The sequence below is a fragment of the Pan paniscus genome, chromosome 5 (genome assembly GCF_029289425.2).
Source record: "Pan paniscus chromosome 5, NHGRI_mPanPan1-v2.0_pri, whole genome shotgun sequence".
NCBI classification, from domain to species: Eukaryota; Metazoa; Chordata; class Mammalia; order Primates; family Hominidae; genus Pan; species Pan paniscus.
In genome coordinates, this window is record NC_073254.2 from 23,081,307 (window position 1) to 23,092,188 (window position 10,882).

The window sequence follows — 10,882 nt, forward strand, 5'->3', positions numbered from 1 at the left end:
TTCCTAAAGAGATAGTAAATGACAAAACCTTTCAGTGATGCCATATCGTCACTGTATAATGTGAATTTAGTACTACTGTTAGCCATTTATATGGTGGTTATTTATCAAGTATCTATTAAATGGGCATATGTATAGCTCATATCATAAACTATGCGTATGAGCTCCCTGTCCTGAAGAAATTAGGGGTTTCCATGAGAAAGTAAATGGCAGTATAAAACAACTTAAGGTACAAGAGGTGTTACAAGGTACCATCTGCTCATGCCTGGACAGTTGCAGTAGCCGTGAGCATAGCTTTCTGCATTCCCTTTATTTCTCTACATAGTTGCATTCAGCAGCTAGAGTGATCCCATTAGAACCTGAATATGCCACTCCTCTGTGCAGAACCTTTTAGCGGTTTACCATTTTACTCAGATTAAAGTTCAAAATTCTTACCCTGACTTTTAAGACTGAACTTATTCTTGATGGATCACATCCAAGCTACACTTCAGAGCTTTTCTAATTGCCCCCAAGCACAGCAAGCATCAGTGCTTTGTCGCTGTTGTTCCTTCTGCATGGAACACTGCCCTCTCAGATGTCCACAGAGCTTGCTTCCTCATTTTTTTCCAGTCACTGCTCAAATGTCACCTGGCTCTTCTCTGACTACCATGTCAGTGAAATATTTTTACATGTCAAATGTGAAATGTAGGAGAGACTATCTGGAGTAGTACTTATTATAGAGTAGGTGTTTAATAAATATCGACTCTCTTACAATACTTCCCATTTACTCCTGTGATAACCACGTGGTAAACAAAATTAAAGACTTGCAGCTATGAATTGTTTTTTATTGGCTGATTGACTGATTGAGGCAGAGGCTCACTCTGTCGCTCAGGCTGGAGTGCAGTGGCACATCTCAGCTCACTGCAACCTCTGCCTCCTGGGTTCAAGCCATTCTCCTGTCTCAGCCTCCCAAGTAGCTGGGATTATAGGCGCCTGTCACCATGCCCAGCTAATTTTTGTATTTTTAGTAGAGATGGGGTTTCACCTTATTGGCCAGGCTGGTCTCGAACTCCTGACCCCAAGTGATCCACCCACCTCAGCCTCCCAAAGTGCTAGGATTATAAGCGTGAGCCACTGCGCCTGGTCCTATGAATTGGTTTTAAATTTTTAAGAAATTAATAATTCTGTAGTATCAGAAACCTTTGGTGTCTTGATTCACATCTTCTGAGCATCACCTCTCATTTCTGACTTGGTTGTGGGGGGCAGTTTCATGCAATCTTCCACATTCTTCTCCCTGACAGCTTCTCCTCTCCCACATTTACCAGGCCTCTTTGCTTTCTTCCCTGAGGTTCTTCGGACTTCACACATTCCAGCAGTAGCTCTCTCAGCTCCTGTCCTGCACAGCTTTGAAGTGCTGGTAAGTCAACACATCTGGGGCCCTTCAACCAAGGGGTGACAGTCACTGATGGATAAATGCTCTTGCTTCTTACACTTGAGCAAGATAGTTTTGTAGGCCATTCTGTGTGTTTTTCAAAAAGTCCCAGTGAAATTGGGTTCTGGTTTCTCACAACAGCAACTTCAGCAACACATTCTTGTATTATGTCTATATTCTCCCTTCCATTCTCTCATTGTTTCTCACTAGGATCACATCCCAAATTACCTGTCCCCACATAAGTAGTTGTCTCAGGTTTTGAGGGAAACCAATCTAAGAAATTTGATGTAAGAAGAAAGTCTAGAATGCAGCTCCTCAGAACTCTGGAAGTGGGTCACTTTGCAGTCAGATGACAACAAGGACTTTCTTAGTGATATTAAGGGGAGGACACGTGCATGGCCCAACAATTAAGGCTCTTTCTTACTAAAGCCGATATGACTACTGCCTCTTTGGATGTCCAGCCCATCAGCAGCAAAGATTGATGGTAAATTCCATAAGGAGAGCAATTACACAAAAGTCCTTCCTTCCTGGAGAGAGCCGTGGTTTGTACTTACGGAACTGACACTTCCCTTGATATGACTGGTCTTGTTCATGGTGCCTCTGCCAGTACCATTATATAACAGAGTTACAAACACATGATTGATTGACTTCCTTCCTTTCTTTCTTTTCTTTCTTTCTTTCCTTCCTTCTTTCTTTTTCTTTCTTCCTTCCTTCCTTTTTCTTTTTCTTTCTTTCTCTTTCTCTTCCTTCCTTTTTCTTTCTCTTTTCTTTCTTTCTTTCCTTTCTCTCTCTTTTCCTTTCTTTTCTTTTTTCTTCCTTCCTTCCTTTCTTTTTTCTTTCTTTCCCTTCCTTCCTTCCTTCCATCTCCTCCCTCCCTCCCTCCCTTCCTTCCTTCCTCTTTCTTTCTCTCTTTCCCTCCCTCCCTCCCTCCCTTCCTTCCTTCCTTTCTTCCTTCTTTGACACAGAGTCTCACTCTGTTGCCCAGGCTGGAATGCAGTGGCACAACCTCTGCCTCCCAGGTTCAAGCCATTCTCCTGCCTCAGCCTCCCCAGTAGTTGGGATTACAGGTGCCTGCCACTACACCTGGCTAATTTTTTTGCATTTTTGGTAGAGACACGGTTTCACCATGTTGGCCAGGCTGGTTGTGAACTCCTGACCTCAAGTGATCTGCCCACCTCAGCCTCCTAAAGTGGTGCAATTACAAGCGTGAGCCACCACACCCAGCCCAAACACATGATTTTCTGAAGTATTGCCTCCAACTAAAGGACACACTTTATGGTAAAAGAGGTGTGACAATGACACACGACCATGGAATTCCACTGGTCCTACCATATATTGTATCAACTGGAGGAAATTGGCCTGATAGAACACTGACATTGTTTTGTGAACATCAGCAAGTATCCTTTTCAGGAACAGTGCTCAGATAGGGTTGAGATGCCATCACTCCTGACACACACACACACACACACACACACACACACACACACACACACACCTGGCCCTTGGGAAGTTTGGTGGCGTTAACACCCCCAGACAATGATCCATCAATGGGGAATGGGCACCTATGGATAAATGCCTTCCATTTCCCAGGGGCAATTTTTGGGAGGTGTTTTTATGTATTTTAGGATGTCCTAGATAATCAAGTCATGTGACTTGGGGGAGCGAGAAAGAGAAACCAGCAGTGGAGACTTAGAAGAAGCAGCTATTGACATAGGATGGGTCCAGGAACGTACAGTCTTCTAAAAGCCAGGTGAAGACAATGTTTAAAGGAGGAAGGAGTGATCAACAATGTCAGTTCGTGTCAATTGGTGTTACTTAGTCATGTGTCTGTGAAGAATCATCTTGCATAGTTAAGTCTCAGGTTCTAGTGTCAGATTAAATTTAAATCCTTGCACCACCCCTTGCTCTTTGAGTGTCTTTGTGCAAATTGCTTAAATTCTCTAAGTCTCAATCTCCCCATCTGTGAAATGGGAATGACAGTAGTACCTACGTGGTAAATTGTGGTGATGAGTAAGTGAAAGATGTTTAAAGATGGTTAAATGGTTAGCACAACACCTATTACCTGACAAACACTTAGTAAAAGTTAGCTATTAATATTCTTATTAATATAGCCTACTATCATTAGAATAATCCATTTATATATAGTCACCAGTTGTCACTTTTCTAGCTCTTCCATAAGGAATAGGTTATATAGCATTTCCAAACTAGGAAGTTCATTGATAGATACATGGTTCCAGATGCACTGAGCAGAAAAACTAGTTAATTTGATTTTCATTAAATATCCATTTAATAAATACTTATTGAGCACTTACTCTGCATGCTACTGGGTATTGTGGATATGTGGATGACAAGACAGACATGGATCCCTGCCCTCACAAAGCTCACAGCCTTGTGTGGTGGAGATAATTAATTACACAAGTAATTATAGTGTGATTTGTGTTGATAAGGGTATTAACTACAGGATGCAATGGGAGCTATAGGCTATGCTAATGAGGCTGTGGTTATAGATTCAGTTCCCCTGTAGGTTGCTTGACTTCCAGGGCTATCAGCTTTTCTCTGCTGTCTCCTAAATGGATAGAGGTTCACAGAACTGGGCCACCTGGACACCAGCCATGACTCCTCTTCTTTCCCAGTACTGATAATTGGCATGGGGCAAAATTCTTCATAAAGAGGTAGCATGTGTAATGAGATGGAGAAATATTTTGCTCGTTTAACACCTGGCTTTTGAATCCCTTTTTGGTCAAAGTTTCTGTGTTTTGTTTTCTTTTTGTAAGAAGTAATTCGATTAGCCTCTTAGAAGATTATTCTTAAACTGCCTTCCATGGAGGGTTAGTCTTATTAACATGAAGTTCTTTTTATTTCCAGAACAGTGCTGTCCAATAGGAATATAATATAAGCCATGGAAGCTACTTTAAATTTTCTGCTAGTTACATTAAAAAGGTGAAATGAGGCCGGGTGTGGTGGCTCATGCCTCTAATCCCAGCACTTTGGGAGGCCAAGGCAGGCGAATCACTTGAGGTCAGGAGTTCAAGACCAGCCTGGCCAACATGGTGAAACCCCATCTCTACTAAAAATAAAAAAAAAATTAGCAGGGCGTGGTGGCGGACACCTGTAATCCCAGCTGCTCAGGAGGCTGAGGCAGGAGAATGGCTTGAACCAGCGAGGCAGAGGTTCCAGTGAGCTGAGATCATGCCACTGCAGCCCAGCCTGGGCAACAGAGTGAGTCTCTGTCTCAAAAAAAAAAAAAAAGGTGATATTAATTTTAATAATATATTTATTTAACTCAATATAACCAAAATATTATCATTTCAACATGCAATCAATATAAAAAGTTGTTAATGAAATACTTTTAACATCTGTTTTTTTTATACAAAATCTTGGAAATCCAGTGTGTATTTCACGCTTCCAGCATATTTTGGTTTGGACCAGCCACATTTCAAGTGCTCAGTAGCACATATGACTACTATCTACCACTCGGGACAATGGAATTTTAGAGCACTTTAATTCTTGTTCACCACTTGGAAGGTGATGAAGTTTAAAGTGCTAGAGAAAATCCAGGCTGGGCGCAGTGGCTCACATTGCCTGTAATCCCAGCACTTTGGAAGGTCAAGGCAGGCAGATCTCTTGATTCCAGGAGTTCAAGACCAGTCTGGGTAACATGGCAAAACCCTGCCTCTAGAAAACAAACAAACAAACAAAACAAAAATAAAATCAGCTGAGTGTGGTGATGCATGCCCATAGTCCCAGATACTCAGGAGGCTGAGGTGGGAGGATCCCTTGAGCTTGGGAGGCGGAGGTTGCAGTGATCCCAGATCACACCACTGCACTCCAGCCTGGGTGACAGAGTGAGACCCTGTCTCAAAAAAAAAAAAAAAAGAAAAGGAAAAAGAAGGAAAGAAAGAAAGAACAAACAAATGAAGGAGGGAGAGAATAAAGAGAATCACCAGTGTGGTATGGCTGAGAAGGGAGCTTTTGGGAGACTATAGGTTCTGTATCTAACTGGAGTATTTAAGTTGTTTTATGGAGGCTGTGATTTATAATTCCACCACTTCATATTCTTAAAAAGCTTCAGTAAATCTGCATTGTTCATTAATGCCCTGCATAGGTGCATTATTTCAGATGAATTTAAAGAAGGCTAAATTCTGTGGCCAGGTGGGTGTGGAGTAAAAATAAAGATGGCTCCCAGGGATGTAGGAGCAAGTGGGTGGGAACTGCTAAAGCTTGTTTTTACATAAGATAAGCATTTAACTTCCTCCACTCCTCTACTGTGAAGTCTTGAAGAGTTTATGTCACTAATTGTTCAACCTAAATAAACATTTATTAGGCCTGTTCTCTACAGCTGCAATTAGAACTTTTGAGAACCAGCTGCATTTTGCAACTTCCTTTCTTGACTTCTGTATTACTGCACTGACTGGTTCTCCTACCTCACTGTTCCTTGTCCTGTCCTCAAAATGTTCATGTTTCAGTCTCTGTTTTCCTGATCTTTTGTATAAACTCCTCTTCAGGAAATCAATTTAATTTAAGATTACGGACTTGTCCTCTATGTTTATATCTGTGTAATATAACTGCTCACCTATGCTTTATTCTCATTTTTCAAACTGCTTGTTAGACATTGGATGCAGTGATATAACCCTGTAGTCATCCTAAGTGTGAACTCAGTTTCTTTCACAAATCAGTATTTTCCCTCCTCCTTTCTTTTCCTTTCAATAAAACTCTAATTATTTGTTATCACTATTTCTTTTTCTCCGTCCTTTCTAGAGGTTGAGTATCCCTTATGTGAAATGCGTGGGACCAGAAGTGTTTCACAGATTTTAGATTTTTTAAAAATTTTGGAATATTTGCATATACATAATAAGATATCTTGAGGCTGGGGCACAAGTCTAAACACAAAATTCATTTATGCCTTATAAATACCTTATACACACAGCCTGAAGGTAATTTTAAACAATATTGTTAATAACTTTGTACATGAAACGAAGTTTGTGTTAAGTACTTATGTGTGGAATTTCCCACTTGTGATATTATGTCAGTGCTCAAAAGTTTTGGATTTTGGAGCATTTCAGATTTCAGATTTTCAGATTAGGGATGTTTAATTGTATTAGTTCACTTTGGTCCGTCTTGTGTATATAAGTAACTGTATTAGCTTTCTATTGCTGCTATAACAAATTACCACAAGCTTAGTGGCTTGAAAACCACACAGTTTTTTTATTTTACAGTTCTATAGGACAGAATTTCAAAGTGGGTTTTGGGTGGGTACAGTGGCTCATGCCTATAATCGTAGAGCTTTGGGAGGCTGAGGTGGGAGGATAGCTTGAGGACAATAGTTTGAGATCAGCCTGAGTAGCATAGAGAGTAGAGTAGAATAACATCTCTACTAAATACATACATACATACATACATACATACATACATTACATACAAACATAATGAGCCTCACTGGGATGTAATCAAATGGTCAACAGTGCTGCATTCCTTTTGAAGCGGCTATGTTGTCTGGGGTATATACCTGGGGTTCGTAGTCTTGCACCAGGAAAACTTAGGACACAGACACACATGAAGAGTTTAGGGGTGGAGGCTTAATAGGCAGAAGAAAAGAGAAAGAAAAACAGCCCTCTCTATAGAGAGGGGTCTTCTGAGCAGAAAAGACCAGCTGGCAGTGAATGTGCCAGATTTTATAGTCCCGTTTGAGGAGGTGGTGTCTGATTTAGTGGGGCTTACAGATTGGTTCAATCAGGTATGATGTTTACATAGCACAAGGGGAAGACTGGTTGCCCCACCGTAATCTTATGCAAATGAACTCTCCCCTTGGCCAGTGCCATCTTGTCTGCTCCTTACTGTACACGTAAGGCAGAGAAGGGTAGATGGAGCCGCCATCTTGAACATGGTACTAGTCCCTAGTTCCTGCCGTCATTCACCCAGGGAAGCTCCCAGCTTGCTTATCTATTCTGTGTCTATGGCTCGACTTTACAGGCTGCTCTTTGTTAGGAAATGATTTGGGGCTGCTTTTCATTAAAAAGAAAGGCCTTACTGAGGATTCCCATACCTTTACTATCTGCCTAAGTGATATCTTCTTAACTCCTATATCACTTTCTAGGGGCTCTAGGGGAGAGTTCATATTCTTTCTTTCTCCATCTTCTAGAGGTTATCCCTATTCCTTGGCTTGTTGTCCCCTTCCATTTTCAAAGCCAGCAAAGCCATTTGAGTCTTTCTCACATGGCTTCAGTGTGTACTGACTCTTCCGCCTCCTCTTATACATTTTAAAGATCCTTGTGATTACACTGGGCTCACTCAGATAATCCAGGATAATCTCCTTTTTTTTTTTTTTATTATACTTTAAGTTCTAGGGTACATGTGCACAACGTGCAGGTTTGTTACATAGGTATACATGTGCCCTGTTGGTTTGCCGCACCCATTAACTCGTCATTTACATTAGGTATTTCTCCTAATGCTCCCCCTCCCCAATCCCCCACCCCAGGACAGGCCCCAGTGTGTGATGTTCCTAGCCCTATGTCCAAGTGTTCTCATTGTTCAGTTCCCACCTGTGAGTGAGAACATGTGGTGTTTGGTTTTCTGTCCTTGTGATGGTTTGTTCAGAATGATGGTTTCCAGCTTCATCCATGTTGCTACAAAGGACATGAACTCATCCTTTTTTATGGCTGCATAGTATTCCATGGTGTATATGTGCCACGTTTTCTTAATCCAGTCTCTCATTGATGGACATTTGGGTTGGTTTCAAGTATTTGCTATTGTGAATAGTGCTGCAATAAACATATGTGTGCATGTGTCTTTATAGTAGCATAATTTATAATCCTTTGGGTATATACCCAGTAATGGGATTGCTGGGTTAAATGGTATTTCTAGTTCTAGATCCCTGAGGAATCGCCACACTGACTTCCACAATGGTTGAACTAGTTTACATTTCTTTTACATTTGCTGAGGAGTGCTTTACTTCCAACTATGTGCTCAATTTTGGAATAAGTGCAATGTGTTGCTGAGAAGAATTTATATTCTGTTGATTTGGGGTGGAGAGTTCTGTAGATGTCTATTAGGTCTGCTTGGTGCAGAGCTGAGTTCAATTCCTGGATATCCTTGTGAATTTTCTGTCTCGTTGATCTGCCTAATGTTGACAGTGGGGTGTTAAAATTTCCCATTATAATAGTGTGGTAGTCTAAGTCTCTTTTTAGGTCTCTCAGGACTTGCTTTATGAATCTGGGTGCTCCTGTATTGGGTGCATATATATTTAGGATAGTTAGCTCTTGTTGAATTGATCCCTTTACCATTATGTAATGCCCTTCTTTGTCTCTTTTGATCTTTGTTGGTTTAAAGTCTGTTTTATCAGAGACTAGGATTGCAACCCCTGCTTTTTTTTGCTTTCCATTCACTTGGTAGATTTTCCTCCATCCCTTTATTTTGAGCCTATGTGTGTCTCTGCATGTGATATGGGTCTCCTGAATACAGCACACTGATGGGTCTTGACTTTTTATCCAATATGCCAGTCTATGTCTTTTAATTGGGGCATTTAGCCCATTTACATTTAAGGTTAATATTGTTATGTGTGAATTTGATCCTGTCATTATGATGTTAGCTGGTTATTTTGCCCATTAGTTGATGCAGTTTCTTCCTAGCATCGATGGACTTTACAATCTGGCATGTTTTTGCAGTGGCTGGTACCAATTATTCCTTTCCATGTTTAGTGCTTCCTTCAGGAGCTCTTGTAAGGCAGGCCTGGTGGTGACAAAATCTCTCAGCATTTGCTTGTCTGTAAAGGATTTTATTTCTTCTTTACTTATGAAGCTTAGTTTGGCTAGATATGAAATTCTGGGTTGAAAATTCTTTTCTTTAAGAATGTTGAATATTGGACCCCACTCTCTTCTGGCTTGTAGGGTTTCTGCCGAGATATCCGCTGTTAGTCTGATGGGCTTCCCTTTGTGTGTAACCCAACCTTTCTCTCTGGCTGCTGTTAGTGATAATCTCCTTTTTTTTTAAGGTCAGTTTGTTCCGGGACCAAACCCAGGGCTGGGCTGCTTATTCCTGTGGGCCAGTAATGGGATGCAGATGAACTGGGAAAGACGGGAGTTTATTCCTGTAACCAGGTACAGGGAGAAGGCCTGTAAAAATATCACCAAACTCAAAATTATAAAGTTTTCCAGATCTTATATACCTTCTAAGCTATATGTATACGTGTAAGTGTACATTCATCTAAAGTGATAAGTGATTAACTTCTTCTAATCTATAACTAAGATCTGAGTTCAGAAGACCTTCCTCTGGAGCCTCAGTACACTTACCTAATCTAAATGGGTCCAGGTGCGGGGATGATTCCCTTATCTTCTCCCCTGCCAAATCATGGAGGTGTGGGGAGTTCCTTCAGACCCAATAAACTTGTTTGCAGAGGCCTGGGGAATTTCTTCAGACCCCCAGTAAAAGTTGTTTAATCTTAAACAGGTCACGTTAAGAATTCCTTCATTATCTCGTCATGCTTCAAGGCCCAGGAGAGGCCTAGGCAAAATTCTTGATGGGCTTTTGTTACATTCCAGCCTTTGTATAAGGGCACTGGCTGTCTCAGCTTTTAATATTTAACTTCATCACTCGGTCAGTGCTAAAACAATTGTTGTGGAGCCCTGCCTGTTCAGCCTTTATGAAGACCTGGCCTGCAGAAGTTGATTGAAGCCCATCCATACATTTTGAGGCCCCGTTCCATTGGAGATCTCTGAGTTATCTCCCTTAAGGGGTGAGGAAGCTTGGAGATTTATCCTCCACCTCCTCCCATTGAATGAGGACTTTTTGTAAGTCTGTTAACTCCCCAACAGTTTATTTCTACCCTTCCCCATGCCAGTAAGCAAATCTAGGAGAAAGCACCCAGGCAGAGGGTAAGTAGGATACCAAGAGCCCTCCTGTGGTTGAAGAACTCTCTGTTGATTGATTCATCACAGTGAGTGAGAGTGCATGCTGTGGAGGAACTGTGGAGCATCTCAGTAAGCAAGTATTAGAAAGGATTTACAGGATTTGGTCTCATGTCAGGTAACAAGGAAGAGGTTCTAGGAGGTGGAGATTTGCTCTGGGATTTTCTGTTGCCACAAAACATAGATCATCCTATGTCTGGATATCTTTAGAATTCTTTTTTTTTTTTTTTTTTTTGAGATGGAGTCTCGCTCTGTCACCCAGGCTAGAGTGCAGAGGCACGATCTCGGCTCACTACAACCTCTGCTTCCCAGGTTCAAGTGATTTTCCTGCCTCACCCTCCTGAGTAGCTGGGATTACAGGCACGTGCCACCATGCTCGGCTAATTTTTGCATTTTTAGTAGAGATGGGGGTTTCACCATGTTGGTCAGGCTGGTCTCGAACTCCTGACATCATGATCTGCCCACCTTGTCCTCCCAAAGTGCTGGGATTACAGGCTTGAGCCACTGCTCCCGGCCTAGAATTCTTAGCTTGAAGGAGAGAAGAACAAAAGCAAGCTACAGCTGTAATTGGTAA